Here is a 9,296-nt window from a genome sequence, read left to right as displayed (position 1 = left end):
AGTGCCTGTACTGCATCAAGGCTTTCTCTTTTACCTCACTGTACTGTGCTTCCCCGCTCCTGTAAGTGGGCTTACCCAGGTGGTGAGCAATTGTCTTTATATTACTCAGGGTTCTCATGTTCGGTTGATTGTTTTTCCTCTTCTTCCTCATTATGTGAAACTGTCTTTATTCTCTCCACCATTCTCTCCTTTGCCATGTTTGTTATCTATTTTCTTGTTGGGGATGTTTTATGTGTTTTAAGAATTTCTGTATAAATCCTGTGCAAATCAGAATTAAGACTATAGTAATGCATTTAGATTTAAAAAAGTGTACTGCTAAACTTCAAATGAAACTGAATTTTCACCAGGAAATGCTGTTTTGCTGAACCACATGCCCTTTTCTCCATCCATTACAAGTCAGTTTTGCTGCTGTATTTGTCAAGTTAGCAGAAGATTTCTAAAACTCATCTCTATTGGATCCAGCCATATCTCATATACACTCCAGCCATTACAGCTTCCAACTTACAGGGAACTACTCAGAAAAATTGACTGGTTTTCCATTTTTATTTGTACTAATAGTAGGAAGATATCTGGGAAGCTATAGGAGTGTGGGACATTTTGTTTATGAAAGAGTAAATGCTCACATTCCCTTGATTAATTTGTCAGACCTTTTACAATTTACATGAATGGATAGGTACAAACAGCCTAGAAACAAATCTGGTTTGAAATTAAGTTTTCATAGGAAAGGAAAACAAAATCCTATAAACTAAGAAAATTACTTCCTCATACTCATCTTTAACTTATACTTAAAGTGATAGATTCCAAATGTAGACCCCTCTTTCTATACGTGACTTTGTTTATACGTACAATATACCTTTTACTTACAGATGCTTACAACAGCATCACTTAAGTCTCAAACTAAATTATCGTACAAGTGAACAACTTAGAAGTTCTTATACAAAATGAAAATCTGAAATTGGATCTGCTTGAAAAAAAGATGTCTTTCCTTAAGAATCAGCTGATAAATTACATTGACTTAAAAACTATTTTATGTAAAGCAGGCAAACTTCTACCCTGTTCACTTCATCAGGAGCAGGAAGCATACTCCTACAGGACCAAGGCAAAAAATGCAAAACCTGGTCATCAGCTTTTTCACTGAAGAACAACAGAAAAACTACCAGGAGCACAAGAGCATTGTTTCAGCTTGAACCACTATAAAAGAGCCTGAACACTTCTTTTTTTTAAAACGCACAATTCCTCATTAAATTTAAAGCATTACTCCCACACAGCTCACAATACAGATCATTCAGTTGGCATGCATCATCATCCTAACAGAAAGTGAAAAATCCCTCTCTGTTAACCACATTCATAGGTCAAAGCACAGTCATTATAAAGGTACTTTTTTGCACCTTATCAGTACTCAATAAAGATACTTAATAACACACCTGATCAGAAATGGATGTTAACCTCAAACTTAGTAAGGCTTCAAAAATCTTCTGTGAGCAATTTAGATTTTTCAATTCATTTCTTACAGTGTAACTGCTATTCATTAAATAGTTGAATTTTTCACAGATGGATGTAGCATACAATGGGGTTAGGGACTCAGGGACAGAGCAAGAAAAAGAAAAATTCACTCTCAAAACTGAAACTACTGTTCTCCACTGTCTCAGTTTTTTCCTAACCACAAAAGCAACCCAAATGCCCCATAGGCATTTACAATTTCAGCAAGAAACTTCTGCCAGTGCTTACAGCTTTTGTTCATGGGTAAGGTTCAAGTTGAATATTAGGAAAACTTTCTTCTCAGAAAGAGTGGTGAGGCATTGGAACAAGCTGCCCAGGGAGGTGTGCTGGAGCCATTGTCTCCAGAGTTGTTCATGAAATGTGCATATGAGGCACTTGGGGGCAGAGCTTAATGAGCTTGGTAGTGATGGGTTGACAGTTGGACTTGATGATCTTTTCCAACTTCATTGTTTCTATGATTTTACGATCTGCCAAAGGAAAAAAAAAAATCACTGAATAAATGCTAGAAAGTTCTGTTATGTTCATAAACATAACAATCATTTTGGATGGATGATGTATGATGTCCCAAAAGACCTAGATCTGACATTTGTGAATAAAGTTAGTTCCAATCTCATGCAATACCTCCTGCAGTATAAGTTAAAACATATTCTTTTTTTCCTTTTATTTGCTCATTTCATACTTTGTATTAATTCTTACAAATAAAACGTAGGTCTTATGATAAATTGTCATAATTAACTAGTAATTAACTGTAATTAACTTATTTTCTTATTATATAGTGTGAGGAATAAGTGTGGAAGCTAGCTGCAGTTTTATATATTGAAAATATTGTTCAAGATATCTAGAGCTGTCAGCTGTTTTAGAATATATACAAAATATTCCCAAAGGCAGATGAAAAATAGTTGTTTTACAATGCATTCTCTAAAGTTACCTGAAATGCAAGTGCATGCCCATTTAACGAAGCCAATATTGTTAGACTATCTCTAGCAACGTCATCTAGCAATTCCCAGTACCACTATCCAAGGATAAAACACTCAGAGTTAAAAGAAAATCTTCAGTTGATCCTATCTTCATTAAAATCTTGAGGTGTTGGGAGATTTTCAGCTGAAACATTCCCTAACTGCACTAATTACCCTAGTACTCTGTGGACTATCTACTATAATTTCTGCTGAATCTTACAAATACTGTGGGCAAATACAACATTCTCAACATACTTACACAATTTATAGTCAGTTATAAATACAGTAATCTTCCTTCCACTTAACGTGGAATATTAAGCATACAGCTTAATTTATAACAGCTGAGATTCTAGAAAACTATATACATAGTTATCTGTATTTTTCATACCCTGAAACAAAGTGCCTATAAGCAAGTTGACTTGCTGACTACCAAGAGATTTATTGCAGTCACAGCAGATACAGAAGATTAATAACCCAGAGGTTTTACACATAGTAGTTCATTCCCCATTTTGATCAAACAACAAAAATGTAACAGTTAAATTCACAAACCAAATCATAATATTAAAATGTAGTTTTGTACATATCTTATATATGTACATACACATGCAAATTTAGCATCTATGAAGAGATATCTCAGGCAGTAAAGGTTCATCACCATTCATACAGCATCAGCTAAATGGAATTACCTTACATTAACAGGTACCAGAATTAGAATTACAACTTGAGCAAACCTACTGTAAGAGAACGCTTTTTTGAAAGATAATTTACGTTCACATTTAAGAGGCAAAGAATGAGGTAGTAATTATTTTTCATTCCATAGTGGCCCACAAAATCACTTCATTCCACTCAAAGATGATTTTTTTTTTTTACTACCAAAGTTAAATAAATTTATTTTTATTTCTTAATTTGCCTTTAAGCAAATAACATTTGGCATTTGTATTTCAGTTTATTCAACTGCTTTTATCAGACCATCCACTAAGCAAGTCATCTCATCATAGGAAGCTGACATTTGCTTTCTTCTAGCCCTCAGAAATTGCTCCCATTCACTACAATATTTCAAAAACAGTCTACAATGGCCTCTTAGTGAGATCAATCAGCTCACACAGCACCAGTGAGTGCATCGCATTAAATTATGTATGACCAATCTACTTAGATATTCTCTAAATTGATCTTCTCCCATTGAGAGCAAATCTTCCTTGCTGTGTATTTATCCCATCGGACTCGGGAATCTACAGTTCCAGAAGGCAGGACCAAGGCAAAGATAGCAAGTACACTGAAGACACTTCCACAATCTTCGCCATCAGGCTCCCCCGATCCAATTAGCAGAGGGCACACATTTCCCCATATACTTTCCTGTTGCTCTTCTACATCCCTTAATAGATTTAACTCCAAGTAGGCTGTAGCTTTCCTAACTCCATTCACATTTGTACAGTGTCTCCATACTTCTCACAGATCTCCTATCCCTGCTTCTGTCTCTTATTGCTTCCTTTGTATATTTTTGTTTTTAACTACCTCCTTATCAATCTGTTTAGATCTATATGTGTACAGTGGAATGACATGGCTTAAGAGCAGATCTAAGGATAAGGATTTGAGGGATCTTTCATGAGCTGACACCAACATGAGCTGGCAATGTGTGCTTGCATCCCAGAGGGCCAACCATATCCTGGGGTTTGCATCAAGAGAAGTCTTACCAAAAGGTCAAGGGTGGTTATTCGACCCCTCTACTCTGCTCTCATGAGTCCCCACCAGGAGTATTGTGTCCAGAACTGGGATCTCCAACGTGAAAAGGACATTGTGCTGTTTGAGCAAGTCCTGAGGAGGGAAACAAAGATGATCAGAGGGGTGGGAGCACCTCCTCTCGGACGACAGGCTGAGCTGGTGGTATTCAGCCCAGAGAAGACTTCAGTGGGATCTTATAGCAGCTTTCCAGTACCTGAAGAGGCTTACAGAAAAGCTGGGGAGGGACATTCATATAGTGACAAGGGGAAATGGTTTTAAACTGAAAGAGGGTAGATTTAGACTAGATATTAGGAAGAAATTCTTTACTGTGAGGGTAGGGAGACTCTGAAACAGGTTGCCCATTGAGGTTACGGATGCCTCCTCCCTGGAGGCATTCAAGGCCAGGCTGGATGGGGCTTTGTGCAACTTGATCTAGTAGGAGGTGCCCTTGCCTATAGCACGGGGATTGGAAATAGATGATCTTAAAGGTCCCTTCCAACCCAAACCATACTATGATTCTTTCATCAACACATAACTTTATTTACAGATATATTTCTGTGTATAGCTACAGTACCACAAAAACTCTCGGTGTTAATCAATTCACAAATCACACCACTTATATTAAATGCACCCATTTTTATCCTTCTGTAACTCTGTAGTTGTATTCAATCACTAATATCAAATTAATCACGTTCTGTGGTGAAGCAATCATGAAGTTCCCCATTTAATCAATAATCAGCGTAATCATTTGCAACTCAAACTACTAAGCCTGTTCTGACTCTTCTAGCAAAAAAAATTGCACTGAATAAAGTAGCCTGACTCATATGTCAGGGCCTCCGTTTGCATCTTTCAAATTCTTGTCCCACTGAATTTATATGAACATATATATGTTCAAGCACACTGAAAACAACTAAATTTCTATCTTTTTAGAAGAGCCTCAGGGTTTGAGCATTTGTGGTGGCTTTCTCTTAATTTAGCACATTTTTTAGTACTATTCAGAAATGTTTGCAAATGTTATCCTGTTGCATTCTGCAATTCTTAGAATCTTAGAATAGTAGAGACAAGATGGGCCTTCTGGAGATGAGCTACTCTTATTCCTGATTCATATCAGTTCCACTTCAATTAGTTTCTTCAGGGACTTGTCTATTTGAATTTTGAATGTCTTCAAGGTGTTCCACAGTCTTTTCAAGCAAACTGTTCCAAAATTTGACCACACTTACAGAAAATTTTATATATATATATATATATATATACACATATACACATACATATACATATATATATATATATATATATATATATACACATACATATACATATATATATAATTGTATATATATTGTTAATATCAAATTAGATTTTCTGTTGTTGCAACATGTCCACTTGCCTTTTACTAAAAACTTTCAGGAAAAGTCCAGTCCTCTCTATAGCATCCTGTCAGCTGACAACATCAGTAAGATCTGTTTAGTTCCCTTACAACTGAACAAGTCCTCTCTCCCTGTTCCCCCTTGTACATTATACACTTTATTTATCTAGGTGCCATCTGGTAGACATGCACGCACTATGTTAAAATTCTCCTCTCACTAGGAATCCAAATCAAGGCAGAGTACTCACAGCTCATGAATCAAGGGGGTGAATCTTGACCTCCTACTTACACTCCTATTATTAGTTACCTTGACTTAAGTGACACTGAACAGGATAGGCTTGCTTCACTCTTGAACACACTCTCCTCTCTGTAGCACAATGGGCTGTAAAGCTCGCTCAATAACCCCAAATCCCCTACATCCACTAGCAGATTGTTTTTCCCAGTTTTTTATAGTTCTACATGTGCTATTTCATAGTTCATTCATTTTGTCTTTATTTTTATCGATAACAGATTTTTTCCATTATTGACAAAGAGCAGCAAGAGGCTTGAGATAGCAATTGTCACAGACACCTATAGAACATGTTAAGTGGATAGCCAGAAGACAGAATGAGGAACAAGTCAGCTATGCTTGGTCATCTGCTGAAGACTAACCAATAACACTATTTCGGTAATTAAAAACTGCGGAAGAATTATTTACAACAAAATTCATTTCCTTAAGCAAGGAATGTTCTCAGTCAGAAGCCTTCATTTTGTTGAAAGCACAGTATAAGATGTGGACTGCTTTGAACATGATCAATTCTATTTATACTCCAGTATGAAATGTACTCATCTGAGACATGAATTTAAAGAATGTCATACAAATAACAATTTGAATTTGCTAAAATAAAAGGTGAAAGATACTTCAATTGAAGTTGATGTTAACATTCTAAATATCCTGAGGCTTCTCAGAGTCAGTGCGGGAGGACATAGATCAGGTGCAAGAGTTTCACACCATGGTATGCCACCTGCAAAGTTGCATAGTTGTATTGCAGCCTCAGAGCATGTACCACATAAAGCTCATATTTTGCAGTTTCATTAAAACATCATCATATGATGAATAGAACAGCAGCAGTCAGAAGCAGAAAATTGTAGTTTCTGAAATACAGACTGAATGCTAGCCATTCAGAAAGTAAGCTTGTTCCACACTTTTAGGCGTCCTACTTCAGCAAATGTATTGGTGACAGCATGCTGTAAGTAGAATAGGATACAATGGACTATATAAATAACTCACACACAGTAGCCACCTGCTTTACTCCATAAAACAGGAACTAACTCCTCAAGTAGCTTTTCTCTGAGGAAATAAAAGCTACCCAGAGAAGAGTTGCTTAAGCCTATGCCCAGCACAGCCCCCTGAGTGAAGCACGGCACTACACTTGTTAGCACATAGAAAAAAAGGCTATAAGCCCAGAGGTACGACCCTAAACAGTCCCCCAGTTCCTGACCTTCTACCAAGTGTTGCCCAGGCATAAAGAAATTAAATTCAGAAAGCACTACTACATCCACAAGGCATAGAGATTTGTAGCTATAGAGCAGGACAGATCTCTACTGTTCAGATGTGCTTCGTGCTTATTGTTCCCATACACATCCATACCTGATTTCCACACATCTGCACTTCCACTGCCTCTGAGTTCCTCCACCATGTAAACTGTTGTGTTGGTGACCAATTCTTTGTGAAATGTGAATTTAAGAAGAAAATTCCCTAACTTAGTCCAAAATTCATTGCTCTGGGACTTGGCCTTTTCCTATTCTTGACAAACTGAGAAGGATTTGGCCTGCTCTCCCTCTGCATCCCACCATGAAGTGTCCAAATGACAGTCTCCCTTCAGGCAGCCACTCCACACACCTGCATACAGCATGACAAGAGAATGAAATGGAGAAAAACTCTACTTCCTATAACAGGCTCAGGTTCTATCTCCAGCAAAATTTCCTGTTATTTCCTACGAAGTACAACCTGGGCCTTTAGAAAGGTTACCAGGACAAAAGAAATAGAAAGTCCTTCAAATCAGGAAGACTGTTCCACCAGTAGAGAACTGCATGCCAAAAGGAACTTTCCTCAATTTTAATATCATCTATCATTTTTTTCAGTTGGAAAAAAAAAGAAAGGAAAGGGGGGGAAAGGGAGGGAAAAGGTTTACATCATTCTGGGGGGACAAAAGGTGAACTTTCAAAAGATATTTTGGTTCCATCTATCATAACAAAACCCCAATCTCCAGCATGATGACAGTACAGTACTACATTGACTTCTTAACTCCCTGGCCCAGCACAGTGGTGATTTTAGACCTCATTCCCCCTACTATATCATCTCCTACTGAAACTGCTGCACAAGTCTGCAGTCCAACCCTAAAATCAAGTGGTCTGATGATGTCTGACACAGAGGTGTGTATGAAGAGGTGTGTCATTGAATTCCTCCATGTGGAAAAACTGGCATCCACTGACGTTCATCAGTGTCTACTGAACACTTACGTAGATCAAACAGTGAGCGCGAGCACACTGAGGCAATGGGTGATGTGTTGCATCAGCATTAACAGGTATCACCCCCACCATTGCAGGTATTTATGAGTGCAGCATGCAGGTTCATGTTTATTGTTGGTGAAAAGTTAATGGTGATGACTATGTTGAAAAAACAGTTTTTGTAGCTGAGAATTAGCTGTATCAAGTTGTGCTATTGTGTTTTCTGTATCTGTTTTAGTTCCGAGGGACAAAATAGCAGGAATTACTTTTAGAGCAACATATATATTTTAAGTACAAGAATACAAGAAAGAACACAATTCTTTCATGTAAATGAATTTGATTTTAAAAATAAAATGCAAGACAAAATGCAATAGTGTAAAAGCTAACTAGGCTTAAGAGTATGCAAAATTATGTATCAGATTGTCATTAGCAAAAAAAATTTATTAAACTGTCAGTAGATTTCTGTTATTATGTTCTTCTGCAACTTCAGACACTCACAGGAGAAATATATTTCTGTTATTCTTGTAGCATTTGGTTTCTCTCGGTTGTTATGGTAATAGGTCATCTGTATCAAAAATCAGATTAAAGGAGGTCATCTTCAGCAAAATACATTTCCTAAGCCAAAAATACAATTATCAGCTAATTTTAAAAGGAAAATTTGAATCATAAGAATTAAATAATACAGTGTCTCAGCCTCTGTTCAAGAGAAATTACTTCACACGGACTTCAGCTATTCAGGAAAAATTTGTACAAACACTTTTCTTGCTATATTTTCCTTTCTAATTTCCTCCCATTTGCAAGATATATTTTTTTCTTTTAAATATTTTTTTTTTTAAAATAGAAACAAACTGTGTTCTAAGTGTAGTATTGAAAGCTAACAAAATTTGCTATTAACATGCACTGGTATTTGGCACTATAAACAAATCATTGTGACATGAGGAATTTGAGCATTCTAGAAGTCAGGTAACAGGTAGTTCTGTGCAGTCAATGGAATAAATATTTTATCTGTAATTTGTGTCTATATTACTGTAAAACTTGTGGTTTTAGACTAGTAAATGGATAAGCTTTTATATTCTCTTTACTTACGTTAAATCCTTTTTAATAGAATTAGCCAATCGTGTCACAAAATGCATTAGCATTTTTTCTTTAGCCTTTTGTGAATCATTACATAAATAAAGATGGGGCAGGAACAGTACTTTGACAATCTTCAAATATTTTGTATGCCTGATCTTTCTCAAAACATTGAAGTGCTAGCCAATATTTAG

General features: G+C 36.6%; 1 long non-coding RNA gene across 1 annotated transcript in view; it reads right to left on the bottom strand.

Moving 5' to 3' along the window:
- Positions 1-641: 641 nt before the first annotated feature.
- LOC125691749 (uncharacterized) overlaps positions 642-9,296 on the bottom strand; it is an 80,408-nt gene continuing 71,753 nt past the window's right edge. The window contains exons 2-3 of the long non-coding RNA XR_007376233.1: positions 4,148-4,268; positions 642-1,967 (exon numbers count right to left, since the gene is read on the bottom strand). This is a non-coding gene — a long non-coding RNA (uncharacterized LOC125691749). The remainder of the gene's footprint in view (positions 1,968-4,147; positions 4,269-9,296) is intronic.

This window comes from Lagopus muta, chromosome 4, assembly GCF_023343835.1.
Source record: "Lagopus muta isolate bLagMut1 chromosome 4, bLagMut1 primary, whole genome shotgun sequence".
Taxonomy (NCBI): Eukaryota; Metazoa; Chordata; class Aves; order Galliformes; family Phasianidae; genus Lagopus; species Lagopus muta.
The sequence above is the reverse complement of the archived record's forward strand: the minus strand, read 5'-3'. Positions and strand labels throughout refer to the sequence as shown.